Here is a 27,062-nt window from a genome sequence, read left to right as displayed (position 1 = left end):
TGTAATTCTTCTTTCTAATTTTATTCTGCATGTGTGGGTGTTTCCTTTATTTGTGCACCAGCTCTCATAACAGTTCCTACTGCTGTAACTGTATAATAAAGGCATTTAAAAAACTATATATATATAAAAAGTGTCAACGTCCAGCTGGTTTAGCATCTCCATCATGAATTCCACTGATGCTTCATCTGCTTTAGAGTCACGTCCATCCACCAACACTACACGGATGTGGAGTTCACTGACACGTACTGTTTCATTTCACTAATTCTCCAGGGCAGACCCCCGAGTAGATGTCAGAGGGGTAGAATCAAATCTGCCCTTCCCATGTGATGTTATTGGAGTAAACATGAATAAACCTCTACCTTTTCCCAACTCATCCCCTTAATCCTTTTTTAAAGGAAAGAACAGTATGTAGAAATAAAATCCACCCTCCTATAAAATCTACAGCTTTAAACCCATCTTGTAATCTCACTGAACTGAAGCATTGATTCACTTAAATCATTTGTATCATTTGTAATGTATTATTAGTGCAAGTGCAGCTACATGTAGAGCTGCTACTAGATGAAAAGGATTAGAGGTGATGTAGGGCTTTTGTGTGTGTTTTCAGAAGAATCCAGACTCTGGTGAGGACTATGAGGTCTGTGCTGGTGATCACTAAATTGACTGAAGATCACGTTTACGTTCTTAGTGGTTTTTCATGAGGAACATAATCAGGAGGCCCCCAATATGTTCAGATTGAGTTTATAATTGTTCACATCATAAACATATAAAGTTCATATATATATATATATATATATATATATATATATATATATATATATATATATATATATATATATATATAAATAATTAGAATAATAATAATGATGATGATAATATGTTCAGCAGGTTGACAGAATAATTTACGAGTCACTGTTCTATGTACAATAAAACATTTTATTTTTAATGACTGAAAATGCTACAAAAATGTCAAAAGATAAAGTATTATTAATGCAAACACACAAAGGTACAAATACAAATACAAAACTATAGATACAAATAGCAGTAAATCCACAAAAGTAAAACACAACTATATAATATTAGCAAAAATATTTATAAACAGTAAAATGATATCAAGTCTCTGAGTGGCTTAAAATACCGGAAATAAATAATTAGAGGAGCAGAACTGGAAGAAACAGCAGGTGTGGCTGCAGATGAAGGACTGGATGCAGATAAAGGACTAAATGCAGATGAAGGAATGGATGCAGATGAAGGACTGGATGCAGATGAATCACTGAATTCAGATGAATCACTGGATGAAGGAGATGGACATTGACTACCAGGCTGTAAAGGCACATATTGTAAATTATTAACTTAAGCATAATAATGATGATGATGATGATGATGATAATGACATATGAAGATCTTTTTCAATTGCATGAATCTGCATTGGTACATTTACATTAGGTTTGGCTGCTGAATTGTTGCTGAAGGATCCAGCAAACTGTGACTTTGTAAAGTAAAAAAGAGGCGACAGAACAGACTGACATTCATGTAAAATCATACGTGTGCTGGAAAAGTAAAGATCTGATTTCCCTTTTGAAGAAAACACAAAATCTTCTATCCAATAAAAGACAATATGACTATAAAATATAAAAATAATGAATGAGCAGTGATAATGTAAGTGCAGGCTGTATAATGTGGGGTTGGAGGTAGGGGGCGCTACAGCAGTAGGAGTGGAGTAAAGCAGGTGGAACACTTGCAGCAGGTGGAACACTTATGACCTGGTAAAAGAACAATAAAGAGTGTGGAACACAGGTTTTATTTACCTTTTAGTCTTGGTATTTTTTACAGATCTAAATAAGAAGAAACATTGAAAATCTAACATTCACACATTAATATGTTTAATCCACAATCATCTCTGTACACTAGTGAGAGTCTGAGGGCAGAAGTGAAGTGAAATGAAGATCTATAAATATAACACTATAATATAAAACATTTTAATAAATGGTCTCATAAAGGCAAAATTAAAAGGCAATTTTAAAAAATACAAATCTATTGTAATTGAGGTTATGGTACCTGTGTTTAATCATGTTCTCTTATAAATTTTTGTCTGCACAAACCTTATGAAACAGATCAAACCATTTCTTCTGATGGGAAGCAGCTTCAGAGCAGAACCCCAGTGCCCACTCATCATTCTCTACCGCCACAGGCAGACGTCCACTCATCGTCCTCTAAAGCCTTGTGTGACTTTTTAGACATGTCTGGGACATTTAAAACATGTTTTGTTTTATAGCTAAGAAATAACTATATTTACATACTAGTAACACAAACACTAACCCACAGCACTACTTAAAAGGCTACTGTATGTGCTACTGTACTATAAATACAGTTACACACTCATAACAATAACATTATTAATGACAGATAACAACATTTAAACCACAAACAAAATACGTCTGCTACATTTGCGTGTTCACCATATGGCCTAGACATGGTCACCAAGGTAAGAAACATTAAGCTCAGCCTGTCAGGATGGTCGAGTGGTCTAAGCCGTTGCATTCAGGTCGCAGTTTTCTCTAAAGGTGTGGGTTCGAATCCCTTCTGACAAGTGTGTACCTTTTTGGTCAGTTTTTCTGAACTGAGCCCATGCAGGGGAGACTTGTTGAGTTGATGTTGATACTGAAAGAACATGAGTTCCTTCATTAATAAATGCCATATAATTTTATATGAGCCTTCTTTCATTGGGAATAAGGGTAAGAATGTAGTGCTTGCATGTGATTAGCAGAGAGGTGGACATAGATTGAGATCACAGATAAGAACGAGTATCACTTCAGAGTGGAGAAAAGTAAAACCAATTTTAAAATCCTATTACTTCCAATTTATGCATGTGATCAGTACATGGGTCTAAGGCGGTCTAAGGCGCTGCGTTCAGGTCGCAGTCTCCTCTGGAGGTGTGGGTTTGAATCCCACTTCTAAAAAGTGTGTACCTTCTTGGTCAGATTTTCTGAACTGAGTCCATGCGGGGGAGACAAATGATTCGCATTTTCTGTTGACAGTCCGATTGAGAGGCAGGTCAAACGTCAGAGGAACCTCATCCATATTTATGATGTGGTGCGGCCCGATTCAGTGGGAGCGCACACGATTTGATATAAAGAATTTCATTGGTTCACCTTAACCCATCTGGCAATTTCATTGGTCTAATGTTATGGGGCTCAGGTTTTTGGCTTAAAGGAAAAACCCGGGAAAAATCCATAAATTAACTGCTTCATTGTTGAAGCCGTGGGGTTCAAAGCATGGGAAAAAAGAAGCAGCGTATAGTCTGGAAAATACGGTAGATGGTTTTGACAACGCACATGATTGCCTTAAACACATTGAACAAGAGACCTCTTGAAGGCCCGATCTTTTAGACACGGCCCTGGAAGAGGGGGATTGCCTATATGTAGATGGTTCATGTTCAAAACCTTCTGATGATGTGTATTTATGTGGATATGTGGTTGTAAGTTTACCTGATGAAATAGTTAAAGCTAAATCATTACTATACACAAGCTGCAGAGTTAGTGGCACTTACAAGCGCATGTCAGTTTTCTGAAGGTAAAGTAGTGACTATTAATATGTGTAAAACTAGAATAAATCTGGTTTGGACAGTTAAATACAGTGCAGTATTGCAGCCTTATTTTAGTCAGTCCAGTCTCTGAGCATAAGCACTGAATCACTTGGAATTTACTCGGTCAATAATAAAAACTCTTTGCTATAGTTGTGAGGTGACTGATACACAAAGCCATGGAGCAGTTGGACACTGGGGAGACAATCAGATGAATGAAAGTAGAAAATGTGATAAAACCCTAAAGTTTATTGTGAGATTTGAGTCGTGATCGTTCAGATGCACAGTGTAGCAGCAATGACACAAACTTCACTTCACAACAAGAGCAAAAATACATGAATGAAAAAATGAATGAAATTAAAATTCAAAAAATGGAAAAAAAAATCCAATGTTATTTAAACTTTGGAGAAAAAAATCTTATGTTCTGTTATTCAATTCTCTCATACTGACCACTGGATGTTCTACACGGCACCTCATGGTAAAGACTCTCTGATGACAGGAGACTCCACCATGATGCCGAGGCGATAAGAAGATCAGTAACATCCTGACACTGAGTTACAGTACAGTGGTCGGGGTCTCGTAACTCAGACCCCATGTCCGAATAGACATAACAATTGTGGCTCAATACTCAAATTAGTTTTAGCTGTTCACTAATCATTTACCAATAAGTTACAAAACTTAAAATAATACATAACAAACCAAATGAAGACATCTTCCAGTCACGAATGAGAAGGAGAAAATCAGCTTTATTGCAGTCACTTCAGACCCGTCCCATGGAGCTCTCGGGAGAATCATCCTGACAGCAATGACACCGTCAGCTTTCACATGCGAGTGTGAATTTGATATAAACAATCCTTATTTTTTATATCTCACACCTAGTAAAATGTACATATTGTGTCTAATATCTCCTCCCTCACAATTTACGTACATCATTGATTTTATGGGGCTTTGCATATCCCACCTTTTGCTCACGAGTTTTCTGGTAAGTTTCTACCTATTCTTAGTAAAATTCCACCCATATCCAGGAGGCCTCGTTCACCTCCATACGATTCTAATTTACATGTACAAAAAATATCTCTTGATGGAGACCTTGTCTTAAAAACATCCCTGATCGTGCACTTTTCTAAAAATCTCGTCTGGGTTTTTTTTCCTATGTCTGCAAATCATCCTTTGTTTTGTTTTGTGTAGACTTTGTATAAAACGTGTTTTTTACTAGTTTTACAAACCAGGGCTTTAGTTTTAACACACCAGCACTTTTCTCCAAATGCTTTTCCTAATTTTCATAGCTCTCGTCTTTTACTTAGTTTTACTTAAAATCTTCTTAAAATATATTTCTTATGCCATAATACTTCTTTATATAACATTTCCTGTCTTACTCTCATCCTGCCTGCATCTTAAGCTCATGCTCTCTCATGCTTACTTCCTGTGTGTTTTGGACAGTGTACCTCTTATACAAATTCTTGCAACTATTCTCCTCGTTCTTTATTATCTGACGATGTGTTGTGCCTATTAACCTATTACTCTTCTCATTTTATATTTATATATATTTTATATGATTTTTTTCACCTACGTTTCTACTTGTGTTTTGAAAATATGTGCATATGCTGTTTGAGTATAGTTAAGGCATGTTGCCTGCATGCTGTTTGCTTATTTTACTATTTTTATTTTACATTATATTTTCCTATCTTTTCCTTCCGGCCGACACACTTTGCCTGGTGTACGTGGTCACCACTTTTTACCGGCCATGGCATATATCTGTTTTCTGGAGTGACTATTGTTCCTCATATGCGTCTCTATTTTCCACCTCGAATATCTCTTCCAGTTCATACTCATGACACCTCTACATTTTTCCCTTATTTTCCTAAAACTGCACAAACCTGAGAAATGAGAAACAAAGACACATTCTGACATCCTGAGTCAGTGTAGCAGACTGTTAACATAAACTACAGTCCAAATCCCAACCCTCAAAGCTCCGGTTCTTACTCTGTTTTGTTTCTGCGTGGACTATTTCAGCCTGGGGGTCGTAAGTTTTTGGACACTTTGTTTTTGGTGTTTTTTTCCTACGAGGACATTGTATTTTACCTGATAGTAGTAGTGCACATGTTTGATCTAAAATAATGAAAGTGATGAGACGGAACTCTTTGTACAAATAATCACACACACACACACACACACACACACACACACACACACACACACACACACACACACACACACACACACACACAGTGTATATGAATATATAGGTGCTCTAATAAAGTGTTTGTAATACATGAACACAATTAGTATCATTGTACACACAGTAACATGGTCATTTTTAAACATATGCACAGAGTCGTTAAAGACTCCTAATATAAATAATACAAAATTACTGTAACATATAAATATCGAAAAATGGCCCTGAATCCTGTATGTACTGTAGATGTTTTGTTTGAAGTGTTGTGATCATGAAGATGAAATCCTGCAGGTTATTTGGGTTTGTACTGAGTGATAGTTGTTTCATAAACACCTTCTTATAAAATCCAACTCAAATGTTAAATAAAAATTCACTCTAAATTTGTAATCAGCGGCGTCTCACCATCACATTCCACTACGGGAGCGCAGGAGGAGGAGATGCCCGACTGCATGGAATACAGGAGAACATCAAATCCCCTACCATTAGATAACTGCAGAACACAGTGTAAATAACGACATATTTTCCTTCAATAAATCTGGAAATGCAGCCATTACGCTCTCACACAGTCGTTACTCTCTTTATGTTCTCATTTTCAGTCCTAACTATAATGATGTTCATGACAAAACTGGCATGAAGAAACATGTTCACATGTCACATTTTCATCTTCAAATTGTATCACTGGTGATGATGCCACTAATTCATGCTGATTTTGCCAAGGTGTTAATGATCAGTGTAATTACTGTAAACATATAAATGCTGTGGTGACCCCCGTGTGTAATGCTGCATGATGGCACTGCTGGAGGATTACACCAATGGAAGATTAAGGAGAGAAAGAGTCTCCAGGGACCATGATGATTTCTCGGCCCATGATGATGACTAAATAATAATCTGATTTAGATTCCTACAGCTGTGCTCCTGGATCTATGTGATCTATGCAGCTGCAGGACGTGATGACTGGCTTCTTGGTGACTTTAACAACATGTAGAAATTGTAAACATTGTCCTGATGTAGTCTATAATATGACAGGTGACAGAGGCATCACCCCTCAGACGCTCCTCACCTCCAGAAATGCAGATGTGGAGCTCTGGATGTCTCAGGTGGAAGACTTTATACCACCCGGAAAAAGTGTGTAAGATTATCAGGGTGTGTGGTGTTTTGCACAATGTGGCACTGAGGACCAGTTTCCTCTCCTCCTGACCTCCCTCCCCTCAGCATTATGACCCCGAGCCACAGCCCCTGCCCCACAAGAGGATATAAACTAAGTGGAAGAATCCATGAGGAGGTCATACAGCGTTTGTAAGGAAGACAAAAATAATGGTTGTTATTAGTGTTTATTGTGACTCTTTGTAGTAAAAGATTAAAATCAAGATTTAAAAAAAGATTAAAAAAAAGATTTGACAAGACAGAAATAAAAATGATCAAAAGGCGAGACGATCTACAAGATACAATAGCTTTACACTCAGCTTTATACTATTGACTATAAGTGTAAAACTATTATAAATAGCCATAAGAGAAACAGAAAGAGGAAAAAGGCATGTTCAGACACTCTGTTTCTCTTGTCGTCTTCTTTTTTTTCTATTTCTCCTTTTCTTTTGAATGTTTTCTTGTCTCAGCTGAGCAACAATTTCCTCCCATCGCTCTCGGACTCTCATATAATGATCTGTTTTATTCTCTGAAGTCTTCTTTTCTTCCTCACAGAGATTCTGGGTATCCTGGAGCCCCCTGTTGGTCTGAAGCTGTAAGTTGTTCCTCTCCTCTATGTCAAGTTTAGTTTTCTCTCTTTCATCCTCTTGTTTTTCTTTAAAATCCAACGTGGGCTCAAACTGAGCAACACGTTCCTCCAGTCGCTCTTTCTCTCTGATCAAATGATCTCTCTCCTGCTCTGCACTATTTTTATTTTCTCACAGTGATTCTGAGTATCCTGGAGCTCCATGGTGGTCTGTTCCAAAGTGAGCTTAAGCTGAGCAACATGTTCCTCCAGTCGTTTTGTTCTCTCTTCCAGCTCTCTCTCTCACATTTTACAGTTTTCTCCAGTTCCTCATGGATTTTCAGGGAAGACTGGAGCTCCATGGTGGTCTGATCCAAAGTGACCTCAAGCTGAGCAACATGTTTCTCCACTTTCGTTTGTTCTCTTGTCCAGCTCTCTCTCACATTCTACAGTTTTCTCCAGTTCCTCATTGATTTTCAAGGAAGACTGTAGCTTCATGGTGGTCTGCTCCAAAATAAACTCAAGCTGAGCAACACGTTCCTCCAGTTGTTTTTGTTCTCTCGCCCAGCTCTGGCTTCTCTCAGTTATGTCCTGTTCCTGCTGCTTTTGCTCAGAAGCCAAAGTAGCCTCCAGCTTTTGCACCGTCTGTAGCAGAATGGCCTTCTCTTCTTTCTCTTCTGTTATCTTCTCTATCATTAGAAGAAAATGCATCCAAGTCTTTCTCTACTTTCTCCATGTGTTCCAGCTTCTCCTTCATTTCAGCAATCTGCTTAGTTTTCTTCGATCTTCTGGTTTGAAAAAACTTTCTCAACCTTCTGAAGAGCTCCATGTTTATGCCTCTTTACTCACAAGCAAAAATCTCGGAAATGAGAGAAACAGAGACGCGTTTCCAATTATAGACGTTGCCTTACTGTGACGTCACAGGCAGATGCCCGCCCTCCGTCTGTGACGTAACCCGGTCTCTTTTAACCTGACACTATGCGCATGCGCACATTACAGAGGTATAGAGCGGATAAAAGATCATGTTTTCACAGCTTTTCTGTTGTTCCTGAGAGAAGAGCGATATTACAGTCATAAATAAGATAAAAACGGCTGTAAACTGTGTATAAAGCGAGTGAATCCGAGTTGAGAACCGGAAGTTGACCGGAGTGACTCTATGAATGTTGCAGAATCATAAATGACCAGTAGGTGGCAGTGTGATGTGTATTAGAGCTCACTGTCACAGCAGGTCATTAGAAGTAGTGGAGCTCTAATGACGTCATTAATAGCGAGGACAAGACACACAGCAGTTTGGGATTCTTTTATTGACTTTATTGATTAATTGATTTGGAGTATGATTGTGTTTCTGATCAAAGTAAGTTCATGTGTATGGAGTAAAAACAACCTGTACATTTCTCACTTCCAGACAGTATTATGAGATGTTCATCTGCTGGAAGTTCATGTTTAATGCTGCATGTTTTATAGTATTTATGAGCTGGAATAAATGTCCAAACATCTTAAATCAACACTGAGTGATTTTTTGGTAGATATTAGATCTTTTACATATTATTAATTTTTAATATCTGTGATTTAAATACACATTTATAAATATAAAGGCTTTTAGTGTATATTAGAGATTAGAACATAAACCGACACAAATTAAATACAATAAAAATTTATTAACTGAAATAAAACATCAAAATATAAAGTTTCAAAATAAAATCTATCAATACATTTAAAATTATAACAATATAATAATAATAATAATAATAATAATAATAATAATAAGTTAAATACAGTGCAGTATTACAGCTTAAATATTTGAATTTATTTCAGATCAATTTTATTCATCCATTAAATAAATGGTGTCAGCGTCAGAGTAGTGTATTTACATGATCTGTTTCAGGGTTTTCACGAACACAACTCTGTTATTACTGTTCTCTTTTCACAGCGCCGTCTCTTTCAGTTCTAATGAAAGTTCTCATGTATTAAGAGGGAATTTTATGAATGATCAATAATGAAACACCTTCATTACTGTTAGTTATTTACATATTTATTCACAGTAATAAAACTATTTCTGTAAAAAGAAAGAAATAATAAATAAAAGCAAAATAAATAAAATGATGAATTCAGTGGAGCAGAACGACAGCACGATGACCTGAAAGTGAAAAACAGAGATGTGTTACTTTACATAATGTGTGTGTTTGACCGGTACACAGTGTGTGTTTAGTAAAGTTTTGTAGGACATTATGAGGACAGTATGACTTACGCTGTAGATGGAACCACTGCATGTTCCTGGATGGATGGAGGTAGGGCTTGGTGTGGCGGCTGCTCCCTGTCCACTGCTCAGCCATAGTGATACACAGTGACCTCCTGCTCACCAGCTTTCCATTCAACTCTCTGATGGCATTAGTGTCTTCATCCAGAGAGGAATATCAGACAAATCAAAGCCTTTGGACCGTCCATTGTGCAGTACCACCTGTAGAAGTGAGTGAGGAGATACAGAAAGCAAAAACATGAGCATTACATCACTCTCATGTGAAAACCATGAGAAATAACAAGCACTGTCTGTATCCCATAATATAAACAGAACAGCTGTGTTCTTTTATCATCAACGTTCTGGTCTCACTGGTGAATGAACAATGAAGCACTTTTATTTAAAGGTCATTTTCTGAGAGCAGAAACTTGCTGCAAGTGTAAACTGGTTCTGGTATAATAGAGGATCTAATCCTAATTCCTACAGAAAACAGAACAAATTCAGCATCCAATGTTTGAGTGCATGTGTGTGTTTGCATTGCTGACTTTAATAATACACACTGATCAATCACTCAGTATTAAACCAATTATTACATGTGACCAAACACAGCTGTGACCAAAACCTGCTCCAGATCATGAAGGTCTCTATAAAACACACTGGAAATAGAATCAGAATAGTTCCTGTGTGTCCAGTCTGAGAGGCTGTGGTGTGAATCCCCTGTTCCACTGCTGCTGGTTTTCTTTTCCAGGATTTGCAACTGGAACATCTGTAGATGCAGACAATCATCTCATGTTTGCATCCAATCAGAAGGTAAATTTTGCTAACATGAAAAGTTCTCTTCTGTTTTGAATCTTTAACTGCACTTAACACAAAACTAATCGGACGGCTTTGACTCACTCTGTGGATGGATGTTCTTGTTGGCGTTGGGTCTTGGGTCTGGGCAGGGTTTTGAAGGCAAGATGGTTTCTACCTTCATGCCGTGACTTCGTCCCTGGGTGGTCTGAGAGGGACTTAAGTACACAGTCCTGCTGCCCAGCACCCTGCCGTTCATCTCCACGATGTCTACTTGAGCCTCATCAGGAGATGAAAACGTCACATACCCGAAGCCTTTTGAGCGTCCGTTCTCCATCATGACCTGTACGGGACAGCGAGCAGAAACACAAAGCAAAGAGTGCACATCAAACGTGTTAGAGGTTCACAATATCAGAGCTCTCCACATTCAGAAAATACTCCAGCTGAGTACAGGGAGGAAACCCCAAGTTACTGAAAACGAAGGAAAATGTAAGGATCAGTAGTTATAAATGACCTGTGCAGTGAGGACAGTCCCAAATCTCAGGAATGCTTCCTACAGGTCCGTCATCCACAGTACAGTCCAGATTTCTCAGCAGCAGTGTGACTGTCTACAGAACAACATCCAGTGTGTTCATCACTTCAAGAGTCAAGTCAAGTCAAGAAGCTTTTATTGTCATTTCAACCATATATAGCTGATGCAGTACACAGTGAAATGAAACAACGTTCCTCCTGAACCCAGGTGCTACATACAACAACATAAAACAACAGTAACAGAACAGAAGAGCACAGGGCCAGGAACTTAGATCCTCACCACATAAAGTGCATGTGTGCAACTGGTGCAAACAGTGCAAAAGACAACACAGGACAGTGCAGGACAACACAGGACAGTGCAGGACAACACACAATACACAAAATATAAAAAAAAAAAAATAGCAATAGCTCTGCCAGTAAAACCTGTCGTGACAGAATAAGGTGCACAGTAGCAGAAAAATGTAAACAGAGAAATGTAAACAGAATTGTGCAATTCTACAAAAGCAGCAATCAAATCAAATCAAAACCTGAACAGTGACCAAAGGATTGGACAAAATATTGTGCAAAAACAGCAAGTCCTGGAAGATCAGCAACAAACGGCATGTAAACATTTTGCGATAATGAATGAAAGGTGTGAATGGTGCTGAAACCTGGGTGTGTGAAGTTTATGTGTGTTGAGTCCGGTTGTACAGATCAGTCACTCAGTTGTGTGTAAGTGTGTGTGTGTGTGTGTGTGTGTATGTGTGTATGAGAGAGAGTTCAGTTTAGATGTTTGTTGAGGCTGATGGCTTGCGGGAAAAAACTGTTGCACAGTCTTGATGTGACGGCCCGAATGCTTCAGAACCGTTTCCCTGATGGTAGGAGGGTGAAGTGTGTGTAACGGGTGTGTGTGGTCATCCACAATGCTGTGTGCTTTGCGGATGCATTTACATTCATTTACATTTCTTTAGGTTAAAAAAAAACAGGAAACATTCAGCATTAGACTTTTGAGTAAGTTGTGCTGTGTGAGTCGTGATAATCAGATTTATGGTGAGACATAAACACCTTCAACAAAGTCACACTCATAAATAATATTTTACCTGATTATCTACACACAGTTATACATTTTCTCACATTCTCTAAAGTCTCCAAAAGTCCAAAGGACTTCAGCCTGTTCTTTTTGATCCTCCACCTTCTGCTCCTCAACTTCTGCTCCTCCACCTTCTGCTTCTCCACCTTTAAAGAAGTGTCAGATAGAGATGGGTTATATATAACATTCAACATGTGCCCAATATTACAAGAAGAGTATCTGTTCTTGATGAAGCCTGTTTGTTCAGGTGAAATAACACAAGGCAGAACTTTCTCCAGACGGCAGGTCAGAGTTTTTGCTAAGATTTTTGTATCCTGGTCCAGGTGATTTACCAGAAGGCAGACTTGCTAAAGCTATTTCTGTATCAGATATAAACTCATCCAAATGTAATGCTGTACCCACACTTATTGTAGGAATACATAAATTTTGAAAAAGGCCTCTAATGTTGAAGTGTCAGCAGATAAAGGAGCAGTATATAGTGATTTATAACATTGGAGGAAACAGTCATTGATTGTTAATACTGGAGTGTAGTGGTCATCATGTCTGTTTTACATGCAGAAGGTCTTGGGTTTGACCCACAGTGGAGATATGCTCTTTTTTCTCCATTACTGATACAAGCACAATGCAGAAACATGCTGTTTATTTATTTTTAGGATTGAGTAACAATTTGTAATATATAAACCTTATTCATGTTTACAACCTGCATGGTCCCACTGGGAGTTGAACCCAGAACCTTCTGCATGTAAAGCAGATGTGATGACCACTAACCTATGGATCCACACAATTACCTGCACAGCATAAATAAGCAGAAATAATGATTCAGGTAACATGTTTTCAGATTGCAACAATCCAGTTTTGGGAAACTCAATGTACCCTCAGCTTTCTATTCTCAGTTAAGTTATTTTCAAATACTGTAGTACATGATTAATTCATTAATATGAGGAAGATTAATCCTCATCATTGATCCTCATAGAGTGACTGAGAGGAGCTACTCTAAAAAGCTGGAAAATCAGTTTTCAGCCAACGACCCTGCTTCAGTGAAGGAAGGCCTGAGAGACATGGTGCAGTCATAAAAACCTGGAGCTTAACACGCTCAAAACAGTGGAGATGATTGTGGATTTTAGGTAATCCCCCAGGTTTCCCCCAACTCACCATCATGAACAGCACTATGGCAGCAGTGGAGTCATTCAGGTTCCTGGGCACCACCATCTCTTAGGGCATGTAATGGGACAATCACATCGACTCCATTGTTAAAAAGGCTTAACAGAGTATGTACTTCCTTCACCAGCTTAGAAAGTTCAACAGGAGTTGCTTTAATAGCTGTCTGGTTCTGCTCAGCTGTAAAATCAGACATCAGAGGACTACAGAGGACAGTTTAGATGTCTGCAATGGTTATCGGTGTCCCCCTGTCCACTTTTCAAGAACTGTATACATCCAGAGTGAGAAAAAGGGCTTTGAAAATCATGTTAGCCACTACACTAGACTATAGACTACTGTAACGCTTTACTGTCTGGGTGTGCAAGTAAGTGCATAAATAAGCTTCAGTTAGTCCAGAATGCAGCAGCAAGGGTCCTCACTAGATCTAGGAAATACGACCACATCACCCCTGTTTTAATTAGTCTACACTGGCTCCCAATCAAATCTCGCATTGATTATAAAATATTACTACTGACGTATAAAGCACTTAACGGTTTCGCACCGCAGTATCTGAGTGAAATTCTGTACCAGTATGATCCTCCACGCCTACTTAGATCAAAAGGTGCTGGCTATCTGTTGGTTCCTCAAATAATGAAGACTACAGCAGGGGGCAGATCTTTCTCTTATAAAGCCCCACAGTTATGGAACAGCCTTCCAATCAGTGTTCGGGACTCGGACACAGTCTCAGTGTTCAAGTCGAGGTTGAAAACGTATTTATTTAGTCAAGCCTTTGATCAGTAGATTTTTCTTAGGTAAAGGCACAGATCTGGAGGGAGCATGGATATAGAGTGTTTGGTGAACTGGTATATTTGTATGCTGTCGTCCCCTCACATTCACACGTTCACTCAGGTTTGTTGACGGTGGTGTGGTGGGTCTTCTCTTATCCCAGAGATCCCTCATGTCTGTGTTACCTTCTGGTTCTCCCTTTTAGTTATGCTGCCATAGCGAGTCTTGCCGGAGTCCAAACTGCACAGTGACATTAACTTTCATACACCAATAGTTACACTTAATAATCCATATCCTTCTCTTCCCGTCACCCTCTCTCTCTCTCTCTCTCTCTCTCTCTCTCTCTCTCTCTCTCTCTCTCTTTCGGTCGAGTTAAACATGCTCCTGAGGCTCCAGTGACCACTGTTCCTGCCCCTCTCCCCTCCTTGGATCTTCACACTTCTGTGCAGCTCGGGACGGTCTCTCATCAACACCTTGGGTGGTTCCATGTAATTCCGGAGTAGAACGGGTGCTTTGAGGACAGATTGGACTGTAGTTGGTGTCGGTGGTCTGCAGCACTTTATTTTACAAATAAAAATGAATTGAATTGAATTGAATTACACAATGGAACCAGTTAAGGGACCCTAATGGTGGAATTTATTGCCCTCTAACAGGATATGGTTACTTTATATTTACTTTCATTGTATTTTTTTATTTAAAAACTTGGCCACCTAGCACATGGAGCTTTTGTCTCTCCTTATTGTTTTACGACCACTTTTGTGTGTGAAGCAGAGGTGATCACAACCACGCTAAGCTCCTGAAATACTAGACATTTGCTGATAATTCAACATGATGATATATTTTCTGTGTTTTAGACCGGATGTTATGTGAAGCACGTTATGTTGTACATCTAAGATCATAAATAACCACAGGGTTAACAAGGCTAAGAATCCCCTATAACTATAACTCAATAATCACGTGTTTAGCATTAACGTTAGCCAAAACTGATTCACAGAAAGCAAAACACGGACGGTGAAATGGAACTGACCAGCTGGCAGAGGATTCTGTCTGGTCTTTAAGCCGTCCTCTAACGCAAATCAAGCAAAGATTTATCCAAAAAGAAAGATTCATTCTAATTTAGCATTTGTAATTAGCATTAGGCGTATGACTGTGTATATGGCTTTTGTATGATTCTTTGACTTAAATACTAAAGATTCTATTAACTCGATCCACAACCCACAACCTATTTAAATACAGTTTATTGTAATAACTATAACTTACACAATAATCGTGTATTTTGAAACATTTCATTCAAATTTTACAAAGTGAACTGAACATGACCTTCAAATGAAGCACGTTAGCTGTCTGAGCTCATTGCAAAATATCACTACATTCCTTAAAATAGTCTTCCCAAAACACACCGTTACATTATACGTTAAGCATTTGTGTAATATATTTAGGGTATTTTCGATAATAAAACTACAAGAAAGTTTGCCTGAACCAGAGAACATCCAGCCCCTTCACTCTTACTGGTAGAGCTGAAACAGGTGCTGAGTTTGGAGACTGCTTGAACCTCTTTTCTGGTTGATAGCTGGTGTGTGGAACCCACTTCTCCTCAGAAGATTCAACTAAATGACTGTTGGAAGACAAAGAAAGAAAGAAAAAATAGCATTGTATATCAAGTACATACTTTTGTAGTAGTATAAAACTTTTTCACACCATTGTGTATATTTATTTGCAGTGTTTTGCTCGTTACTAAAAAATAGTAACTAGTTACAGTTACTCGTTACTTCATTCAAAAAGTAACTCAATTACTTTGTTGATTATTTACACCAAAAAGTAATGCGTTACTGTTAAAAGTAACTTTTTAGTTACTTTTTTAAAGAACCTTCTTTAATGTTCCCATTAATGCCCTTTTATGTGTTATGGTCTACAAACACAAAACTGACTTAAACACAAAGTCATTTTTAAACATTATTTTATTAAAGTCAGAGCAGCACAAACTGAATACATCACAAGCATTTCTGAAATAAATAACAAAACAAGCTGAATAATATATTCACAATCAAACACTAAAGTGGCTTCTGCTGTTGTGTTGAGCTCTTAAACATGTTCTTTTTACAGCTGAAGTATGAAAACAGAACACCGGGTTAGCTTCTAGCTTCGTCGAGGCATGTAGATTCTGAAGGAGCTTAAGCAGATTGGAGTTGCTGTTTATCGCAGTAGATACGAGCTTCGAACCAGAAAGACACAGCTTACATTTGACATTTTTTGTCTTTATACTCAACTAAAGTGAAATAATGAGCATATTTCCACTTTGAACAACTCGTCTTGCTCTCGCCTCGACTTGCCATTACAGACCTGAATAAACAGAGACACTCCCACAGTGCGTCTTCTTCGTGTTTACAGTGGTTCATCCACCAATCCTACAATGAGACGCTGCTGTAAGCTGGTTAGGCTGTAGTCTACACTTCAGCCCAAATTCATTCATTTATAAAAGTAACGGGTAACGCACCATACGGTAATGGTAACGGAGTTACTTTATTTTTACAGTATTGTTACAGTATTAGTTATTGTCAAAAGTAACGCGTTACCGGCCCAACACTGTTTATTTGCATGTTTGTCACACTTTAATATTTCAGATCGTCAAACTAATTTAAATATTACTAAAAGATACACAAGTGAACACGACATGCAGATTTTAAATGAAGGGGAAACAAAATCCAAAACTACATGGCCCCGTGTGAAAAAGTGTTTGCCCCCCTGTTAAAACTGTGCTAACTTTTTTGTTCACACATGGCAAAAACATGGAACAGTGACCTTCCCAGGAGTGGCCGGCTGACCAAAATTACCCCAAGAGCACAACGACGACTCATCCAAGAGATCACAAAAGACCCCATAACAACATCCAAAGAACTGCAGCCTCACTTGCCTCAGTTAAGGTCAGTGTTCATGACTCCACCATGAGAAAGAGACGGCAAAAATGATCTACACGGCAGAGATCTAAGACTGAAACAGCTGCTGAGCAAAAAGAACATAAAGGCTAGTCTCAGTTTTGCCAGAAAACATCTTGATGATCCCCAAGACTTTTGGGAAAATACTCGAAAGTTTAACTTTTTGTAAGGTGTGTGTCCCATCAGGCCTTGCGTAAAAGTAACACCGCATTTGAGAAAAAGAGCGTCATACCAACAGTGAAATATGGTGGTGGTAGTGTGATGGTCTGGGGCTGTTTTGCTGCTTCAGGACCTGGAAGACTTGCTGTAATAAATGGATCCATGAATTCTGCTGTTTACTAAAAAATCCTGAAGGAGAATCTGTTTGTGACTTCAAGCTGAAGTGAACTTGGGTTCTGCAGCAGGACAATGATCCAAAACACACCAGCAAGTCCACCTCTGAACGGCTAAGGAAAGAAAAAATGAAGACTTTGGAGTAGCCTAGTCAAAGTCCTGACCTGAATCCTATTGAGATGCTGTGACATGACCTTCAAAAAGGTTTGTGCTTAAAAACCCTTCAATGTGGCTGAATTACAACAATTCTGCATAGATGAGTGACCAAAATTCCTCCACAGCGCAGTAACAGACTCATCACAAGTTATCACAAACGCCTGATTGCAGTTGTTGCTGCTAAGGCGGCCCAACCAAATATTGTGGTTTTGGATTTTGTTTTCTCAATAATAAAACTGCATGTTCACTTGTGTTATCGTTATCGTATCATTCGTTGTTCAATCAGGCTCTTCGTCGCTTTCTAAAATAAAGAGTAACTGGGAATCGGACCTTAATTATAATTTCATGGATGAGGAATGGTCCAAGGCCCTTGGTCGTGTACATTCCTCCTCTATATGCGCCCATCATTCGTTAATACAGTTTAAATTGTTGCATAGAGTGTATTGGACAAAGACCAAACTATCTAAAATTAACCCTGGTTTGGATCCAACTTGTGATGGGTGTCGGCTCGGCTACTCTTTATCATACTTTTGGCTTGCCCAGCCTTGACCTCTTTCTGGACATCAGTTTTAAATCAATCTCTAAATACTTCATTTTAGATATTAAACCATGTCCCCTAATAGCATTATTTGGAATCAACCCCACAAATCCCTCCTTGTCATCCTTACAATCAAACATGCTCGCCTTTTGTTTAATAGTAGCAAAGAGACTTATATTACTGAACTGGAAGAATCCTCACCCACCCAGTTCTTCTCATTAGATACATGACCTGTCTCAGTTTATTCAAATAGAAAAGATCAGATTTACATTACTTGGTATTACGGAAAAGTTTTACACCACCTGGCAACCATTCTTATTGTATTTAAGAGAAAGAAAACATATATCTTAGAGAGTGTTCATGTACTTAGGTGCAAATCTTTTATTTTGTTTTATTATTTTTTCTTTCTTTCTCCTGTTCTTGATGCTCACATTCATGATTGTAATTATATGTATAACTTAGAAAGAGAGACCAATTTCTTGTTTTGGACTAAATTAAACACTGATCCATTGTCTTTCTCGCCTGAGTGTCTTTCTGTTTGAATGCATCAATAAAAAAGAGTTGGATAATAATAATAATAATAAGAAGAAGAAGCTAAGTGATTTTGAAATGTTTTGCCGGTGTCTATGATGACAGGCGGGTCCATCTAATACACAAACGCCAAGTGTTCAGGGGAAGCAAATAAAAGCAAGACTGCTTAGAGGTTGTTAATTTGGCAACTGAACATAATCACTAAAGGTTTTGCTTTGGCCGGGAATCGAACCCGGTCGACTGCTTGGAAGGCAGCTATGCTCACCACTATACCACCAACGCCACGCTGGCAGGCGAACATCGCCGAATAAATCCATGCTAGAAGAACGTTGGTTGTTTTGAACTTCTCAGCAAACCGGTTCATTCTCCTGCTCTACTGCAACTGCAAATGTATGTAAAAGTGCAAACAGTGACCAAGAAGCTTTTCCCTGTGGTAGTTTCTGTAGTGTAGTGCTTTAAGTGTTATTGCTGCTGTTTGAACTACAAAAATGTTCAAACAAGTTAAATGTTCCTCATTTTAAAATATGCAAATGCAGTTATAGGAAAATAAAAAAAATATATATTTCAATAAAATCTGAATTCAAGAAATTCCTGGAAAAAAATGACTTTGACTTATTTCACACACAGAACTGTGCAGTAAAGCTGAAACTCTACATCTTCAAACTGCATCATGTAACTGAAAAAAAGGAAAACTTTACAGAAGTGTTTGATTTATAAAATGCTAGCTAGTGATGTACATGCAGCCCCTTTTTACATCATTAGAATGCACAATTACTGTAGGAAAATTATCATCTAAGAAACTCCTGGAACTAACAAGCAAAAAACATGAACAGGTACTTTACCAAATCTTGTCGTTTGATAAATCCAAAAAAGGTGTTCATAAAAACAGAATATTAGCGTTGGAGAAACTCCAGTGTTGATCGTAGCTCCACTGGGTAGTGTGTGTTAAAGCAGTAATAACTGCTAAACATCAGGCAGATGGCGGAGGTGAAGGGCTTCAATGTCAGTTATATATATAATGCAGATACTTGAAACAATTTGGAGGATGAACGCTGCCAATATTGGTAGTAAACAAATAAAAAATGGCTTGATAAAGCTTTTGGCTTTGCCCAGCCTTGACCTCTTTCTGGACATCAGTTTTAAATCAATCTCTAAATACTTCATTTTAGATATTAAACCATGTCCCCTAATAGCATTATTTGGACTCAACCCCACAAATCCCTCCTTGTCATCCTTACAATCAAACATGCTCGCCTTTTGTTTAATAGTAGCAAAGAGACTTATATTACTGAACTGGAAGAATCCTCACCCACCCAGTTCTTCTCATTAGATACATGACCTGTCTCAGTTTATTCAAATAGAAAAGATCAGATTTACATTACTTGGTATTACGGAAAAGTTTTACACCACCTGGCAACCATTCTTATCACATAAGAGAAAGAGGAAAAAAAATCCTGTTCTCTTTGTTTAGCCTTTTGAGCTCTTCCTCTTGCCCTGACTTCTTGGTAGATGTAGAAAGGAGAAAGAAAAACATATATCTTGGAGAGTGTTCATGTTTTATTAGTGTTTAATGTTTGTTTTTTTTTTTTTTTTTTTTTTTCTCCTGTTCTTGATGCTCACATTCATGATTGTGATTATATGTATAACTTAGAAAGAGAGAGACCAATTTCTTGTTGTTGGACTAAATTAAACACTGTTCCATTGTCTTTCTCGCCTGAGTGTCTTTCTGTTTGAATGCATCAATAAAAAAGAGTTGGATAATAATAATAATAAGAAGAAGAAGAAGCTAAGTGATTTTGAAATGTTTTGCCAGTGTCTATGATGACAGGCGGGTCCATCTAATACACAAACGCCAAGTGTTCAGGGGAAGCAAATAAAAGCAAGACTGCTTAGAGGTTGTTAATTTGGCAACTGAACATAATCACTAAAGGTTTTGCTTTGGCCGGGAATCGAACCCGGGTCGACTGCTTGGAAGGCAGCTATGCTCACCACTATACCACCAACGCCACGCTGGCAGGCGAACATCGCCGAATGAATCCATGCTAGAAGAACGTTGGTTGTTTTGAACTTCTCAGCAAACCGGTTCATTTTCCTGCTCTACTGCAACTGCAAATGTATGTAAAAGTGCAAACAGTGACCAAGAAGCTTTTCCCTGTGGTAGTTTCTGTAGTGTAGTGGTCATCACGTTCGCCTCACACGTGAAAGGTTCCTGGTTCGACACCAGGCAGAAACAAGGTTGTGATTTTGAAGCTAGCGTTACATTCTTAGGCCTGTAAACTGTGTTACTCGACAGCATTAGAGAAATGTAGAAAACTTTCTTTTATATTGTTTCTGTAGTGTAGTGCTTTAAGTGTTATTGCTGCTGTTTGAACTACAAAAATGTTCAAACAAGTTAAATGTTCCTCATTTTAAAATATGCAAATGCAGTTATAGGAAAATAAAAAAAATATATATTTCAATAAAATCTGAATTCAAGAAATTCCTGGAAAAAAATGACTTTGACTTATTTTACACAGAACTGTGCAGTAAAGCTGAAACTCTACATCTTCAAACTGCATCATGTAACTGAAAAAAAGGAAAACTTTACAGAAGTGTTTGATTTATAAAATGCTAGCTAGTGATGTACATGCAGCCCCTTTTTACATCATTAGAATGCACAATTACTGTAGGAAAATTATAATCTAAGAAACTCCTGGAACTAACAAGCAAAAAACATGAACAGGTACTTTACCAAATCTTGTCGTTTGATAAATCCAAAAAAGGTGTTCATAAAAACAGAATATTAGCGTTGGAGAAACTCCAGTGTTGATCGTAGTTCCACTGGGTAGTGTATGTTAAAGCAGTAATAACTGCTAAACATCAGGCAGATGGCGGAGGTGAAGGGCTTCAATGTCAGTTATATATATAATGCAGATACTTGAAACAATTTGGAGGATGAACGCTGCCAATATTGGTAGTAAACAAATAAAAAATGGCTTGATAAAGTAAATAATGTGCCAAATAAAAATATTACATAAAAAGGAAAGTAATTATTAAACAATAAGATTGGAAATAAAAGGAAAAATTAAATTATAGTGCTAATTTTAAATTAAAACTGAAAATGATAAATATTGATCTATGTCCATGTATAATAAAATAAGTTGGTAAAGTTTCTTTTTTGGATGCTGTAATTGGCACAATAATTAATCAAGCCATGTATTTAGTTATTTTTTTATTACCAATTAAGGCAGGATCCATCTTCAATAGTTACATCCATCATGGGATGAATGATCTTACTGGCTGAGCTTCTGAGCTGAAATTTTTAAAACAGCCCCCTATTGCATAATAACAACATTTATTTATTCAGGAAATAATGATGATCACATCATCATTAGACTCATAAAAATTCATATTCTAACCTTAACACCATGTTAACAAGTGTGCCATTGGGTGGTGTGGTGACATTGTTCTATACTCACTATTTTGGGTCCAGGCAGCAACCAGTCTTCGTGCTTGTATGGGCTTTAACACTGGCAGCAAATCGTTTTCTGTGATGTTCTTTAAATCATCTGTGCTTGCCGCACCAAGTGTTTTTAAAGTATCTTCAACGGACTTAACAAGTTGATCAGGAAGGTCCGGAAGCACTCCTGCTATCACAACCCCTATGTTTTTAGCAGCTGTGATTCAGCCATATCTGTTAAGACACACAAACAAAGAGTTTGGTCTCTGGTCCAATGAAATGAAGGCATTCAGTCTGACAAGATGCTGTGCTTCAGTGGAATATTCTGGTAACCATTTTTCACATAAGATGACAATGGCCACAAGTCAATCAGTTCACTGATGAGTCTACACTCTGTCTTTTTTACTGAGTACATGTGGTAGTAAGAAATAAATTCAGCATCATAAACTCTCATGAGAAAATGAAGAGCTGAATCATCCTTAACAAAAATCAGCAGAAGTTCACCAAACTCCACTGACTCATCATACTTCATGACAAAAAACTGGCCCTTCCTGTAAGCAAGGCCATTGTACTGAACATCTACTGGAATCTTTGTATTCCTTTCAGTAAAACCAAAATGTAGGACTGCGTCTTTAACTTGCTTACTGTAAAGCTCCAAGTAAAATGCTGAGCCATCTTTTATTTGCAATGCTGGAGGACTGACTGACCCAGCAGAAAGGAAGACCTGGAACATTTGATGTCTCTCTGAAAGAGTCAAGCACAGGTTTTTGACATTTTTCAGATGCCTTGTGCATCTTTTGAAGTAACTGTGTTTGCTCTCAAAGCGCATCGTCCAAAGCCTGATGAGAGCCAAATTTTAGGATCAGCCCTGGATAATGTCGTAAGTAATGGTGTTTAGGTTTTAAGTTGGTATTAGGAAACAATGCCTTTCTGGTTTCCAAATATTCTTGGATGAGAGCATCCAGATAAGTAACCTGGGCCTTGGAAATTTGCTGAGCACAAATTAATTGAACATTGTTCTTGAGCTGCAACGTTAACTGCCAGACATCATCTTGAGGGTTCTGCACTTTGTCCATTAAGTTTCAAAGTTTTTGGACTGACCTCACAAGGCTTGGATAAAGTATCTGTTCCTTTGTATTTAAATTGCTTGATGCTCCTGTTCAGAACTGTGTAAGTGAACCATTTATTTGTGCAGATGAAATATTTGAGGTAAAGAGCAAGATCATATGAGAGGACACCCTCAAAAATGTCATGACCAAGACATGGGGGCATGCCAGGTGTGCAAACATCAAAGTTTTGTAAAGAATTAAACACAGACCTGAACTTTATCCCCTGTACTTCTGACACGTCTTCTCTGTGGCAGATCTATAGGTTTCTGGAGTCCTCTGAGGTCCACAGACTGCTGGATCAGCACTCTGAAATTTAGTTCGAGTTAACAGACAATATCTGCAAAAATACACTGATGAACTGAAATTTTCTGTAAAACCCCCAATACAATGAGAGCCTAGGTTGTCTCCAGCAATGCAGTAGAGAGCTCCCATCACAACAGTTTTGTCTGCCATCATTATGCCATTCTCCTCTAGTACTTTCAAATCATTCAGGAGTTCTGAAAAAACTTTGTCATTACCAAATTCCTTAAAATTCAAGTCAAGTGAAGTTTATTTGTATAGCACTTTTCACAACAGACATTGTCTCAAAGCAGCTTTACAGAAAACAACAGTCAAGGTGAATGGTGTGTATTTATCCCTGATGAGCAGCCGTGGCGACTGTGGCAAGGAAAAACTCCCTTAGATGTTATGAGGAAGAAACCTTGAGAGGAACCAGACTCAAAAGGGGAACCCATCCTCATTTGGGTGACATCAAGAGTTTGATCATAAATCTTTCAACACTACAGAATACTGGAGAGTGAGAACTAACATGAGCACTGGAGTATAAGATTATAAGTAATGTTCTTTCTACAGTCTTCTACAGTCTTTATGGTTATAAAACTAGGAGCTACTGAGCAACTCATAAAATAGCTCAACTTTTGTGATCATCACAGATCCAGCATCAGCTTCTCCATGCCAGAGCCTTTAAACACTCCAGGAGGTCCAATGTCAAAACTCCACACATGAAGACATGTTGATAATGTGCATGTGATCAGATGTTCTGGAGCACAAGGTTATGATGTGAGACACATGTTATGTGTAAGCTTTGCTAAAAAGATATGTTTTTAATCTGCACTTAAACTGGGTGAGTGTGTCTGAGACCCGAACACTGTGAGGAAGACTGATCCAGAGTTTAGGAGCTAAATGTGAGAATGATCTACCGCCTTCAGTGGACTTTGCTATTCTAGGAGATGCTTGGTTGTGGACCGCCACAATTGTTTTTCTAATACTATAATTTTTTCAGTGAAGAAATTCATAAAGTCGTCACTACTAAACTGTGATGGAACACATTTTTCAGATCCCTGATTTGTAGTTAATTTAGCTACTGTACTGAAAAGGAACCTGGGATTGTTTTTGTTGTTTTCTATGAGTTTGCTCAGGTGTTCAGCTCTAGCAGCTTTTAGCGTCTGTCTGTAGCTTCGGGTGCAAGTGATCTAATCTAATAAACCAAACTTTAGAACTTTTTGGTGTTTGTTTATCTGGCATTTTTCAGTTTTAACTGCAATAAGATTATTTCTGGATCTTGTGTATTTAATTCTTGGTTTTACTACACGAGGAATAGATACGGTTTCTATAAACTGCTGTGTGTGAACTTGTAACTATTTGGTTTGTTGTATAAATGTTCTCATAGTCGTAAATTTCCTGATGTCTTACCAGTCAGATGGAAAGTGGGAAGAGGTCCTGACACTATGATCCTCGTTGTGGGTGATGTGCTGCTTACCGTCTCCACCAGGATCCTGAAATCCCTCCTTAAGATCTCCGTTTCCCTCAGCCGGGTGTCGTTCGTTCCAGCATGGAGAACAACCGCTGCAAAGTTCTTGTTCAGGATCGCGGGTACCTGCGCAGCGACATCGAGAACACGAGCACCAGGAAAACAGCGAGTGTGCAGCTTACCTTTGTCTCCGATAGCGCGGACATGCCGGACGATGGAATCGCCAAGAATCACAGTATGGCGTTCCGTCTCACAGAGAGGGGTGAAGCGGTTCTTGGTCTTGACCGGGGCTTGGCTCGTGTCTTCCGCTGCTGCAGCATCCAGGGTCCGTGGTGCACCGGTGCCGGGGTGAACGATACCTGGGCGGGCCACGTTGTAGGTGTGCTGGACCTGGGCAGAGAAACACGCGGAGTTGAGGTGCTGGGAGCGTTAGGTTCAACCCGGGAATTTACCTGGGACGAGTGAGCGTCCGCCCGGGATGTTTCCAGCGCCGCTTTCCGCTCTCACAGCTGGGCATGCTTTGCCTGTTTCTCCAAAGCCTCAATCTTCAGCTCCACCGTTTGCAACTCAAACAAGCAGATAGAGTTAAGATTCAAAGATGTGATAAAGTGAGAGGGAATGAATATAGTCAACACTAGTGATAGTCCAGTTAACTAACTACAGGCACAAGACAGGAAGACAAAAACTATTTAGAATTATTAAAAGAGGAAAAAAGGAGAGATAAATAGTAAAGTTTGTTTAAAAACACAGTCAAACACAGGAAGCTACGTCACAGGAAGCCTGCAAGCAGAGAGTCTCCTTTCCACGTCATGACCTGCCCCCATCCTGCTGCCACCTAAAAAGATAAATAACTAACAACAATCTGCACTTACTTTATCTTTAATAAGAGTTTACAGTAAATACATTTACAAATAAATACATAAATACAATATGAAAATAAATAATAATAAATTGGCAATTCACACAACAAACAAATTGAATACATTTTTCACTACAAAGTCATTTCCCTAAAAACAGATCTTTCTTGCTTTGTTTGTTGCAAAGTCATCAATTACATCATCGTTGCAAATCTGACCAGCACTTGTATGGTTGATGTTTATGACAGCGAGGCTGCTGAGGTGCTTTTGTAAAATGGTGGATCTCAGGTATGATTTCATCAGTTTCAATTTTAAAAAGCTTCTTTCTGCTTCAGCTACAGTCACTGGAAGTGTAAGACAAAGTCTTGTGAAAAAAAAAGCTTGTTCACGTGAAAGAAAAGTGTTAATGTTTTTTTTTTTTTTTAAAGTCAAGTAAAATCTCAAACCAGAGGCAAATCTCATCTAATTGAGCCACAAGATCTTTTGCATGAAAGTTGTTTTAAAAAGCTTTTCACTTTTTCTATCAGTAACTACACTAATAAAGGAGAGGTAGAGGGAAGATTTGAACAATTCATAACAGCCCCCAAAATACTTATAATTATTATTATCATCATCATAACTGCAGTTGGTTATAGAAACAGATGAATTGTAACTCACAGGTCACATCCTCAAGTCAGTCTCACACTGCCCTCTAGTGGCAGGGTCGGGCATGCTTTTTGCTTAATTCTGTATAAATATTATTAATCTTTATTTGCTTTAGTTTTATTTAATGTTGATCTCTGTTTTTCTTGTTTCTTCTCCTCCTTGTATTCACTACATGGAAAATATTCAATAATAGAGAGATAGATTGTGATTGACTGTGATTAAAATTTTATAGTGCCTTCATCCTGTACAAACAACCGATAATCTCTATATATACAGTATATATATATATAGGAGGAGTGTGTTGAAGCCAGAAGTCTGTCCTGAAGGTGTAACAGCACTTCACTGAACTGTACACTCACCTGACACACACACTCACACACACACACACACACACACACACACACACACACACACACACTTACATTTAAATGGCTATCTTTCTAATCACACTTAATTCCTCCAGGATTAGTTACAGGTTGGTGACCTCTAACCTCTCGTGTGGTGCTGATGTTCCTCCTCAGAAGTCCGAACTGAAAACAGAGAGACACTGAGAGCTGCTGAGCTTTGTAAGTGTGTGTTGAGTACATGTGTATTATCTAGCAAATCTAAGTTCCTTACCATCTCTCTCTCTCTCTCTCTCTCTCTCTCTCTCAGGATACCCAGAAGGACAAATGAAATGGGAGATGCTCCCAGAATAAACAGAATTGATGTTGATGCCATCAGGCACAATAATATTGGACCTCCGCAGAATCCAAA

At 38.4% G+C, this 27,062-nt stretch overlaps 1 protein-coding gene and 3 non-coding genes across 4 annotated transcripts in view; 2 read left to right on the top strand and 2 right to left on the bottom strand.

Annotated features, from left to right (window-relative positions):
• LOC124384641 (eukaryotic translation initiation factor 4 gamma 3-like) overlaps nucleotides 1-27,062 on the top strand; it is a 271,327-nt gene that overhangs the window by 243,420 nt on the left and 845 nt on the right. The gene's annotated exons all lie outside the window — the stretch shown is intronic.
• On the bottom strand, nucleotides 18,718-18,788 carry trnag-ucc. Its single transcript has one exon. It is a non-coding gene; the product is annotated as a tRNA-Gly (tRNA).
• trnag-ucc lies at nucleotides 20,441-20,512 on the bottom strand. Its single transcript has one exon. It is a non-coding gene; the product is annotated as a tRNA-Gly (tRNA).
• Nucleotides 20,667-20,739, top strand: trnav-cac. Its single transcript has one exon. It is a non-coding gene; the product is annotated as a tRNA-Val (tRNA).

The sequence above is a fragment of the Silurus meridionalis genome, chromosome 4 (genome assembly GCF_014805685.1).
Source record: "Silurus meridionalis isolate SWU-2019-XX chromosome 4, ASM1480568v1, whole genome shotgun sequence".
Classification (NCBI taxonomy): domain Eukaryota; kingdom Metazoa; phylum Chordata; class Actinopteri; order Siluriformes; family Siluridae; genus Silurus; species Silurus meridionalis.
The sequence above is the reverse complement of the archived record's forward strand: the minus strand, read 5'-3'. Positions and strand labels throughout refer to the sequence as shown.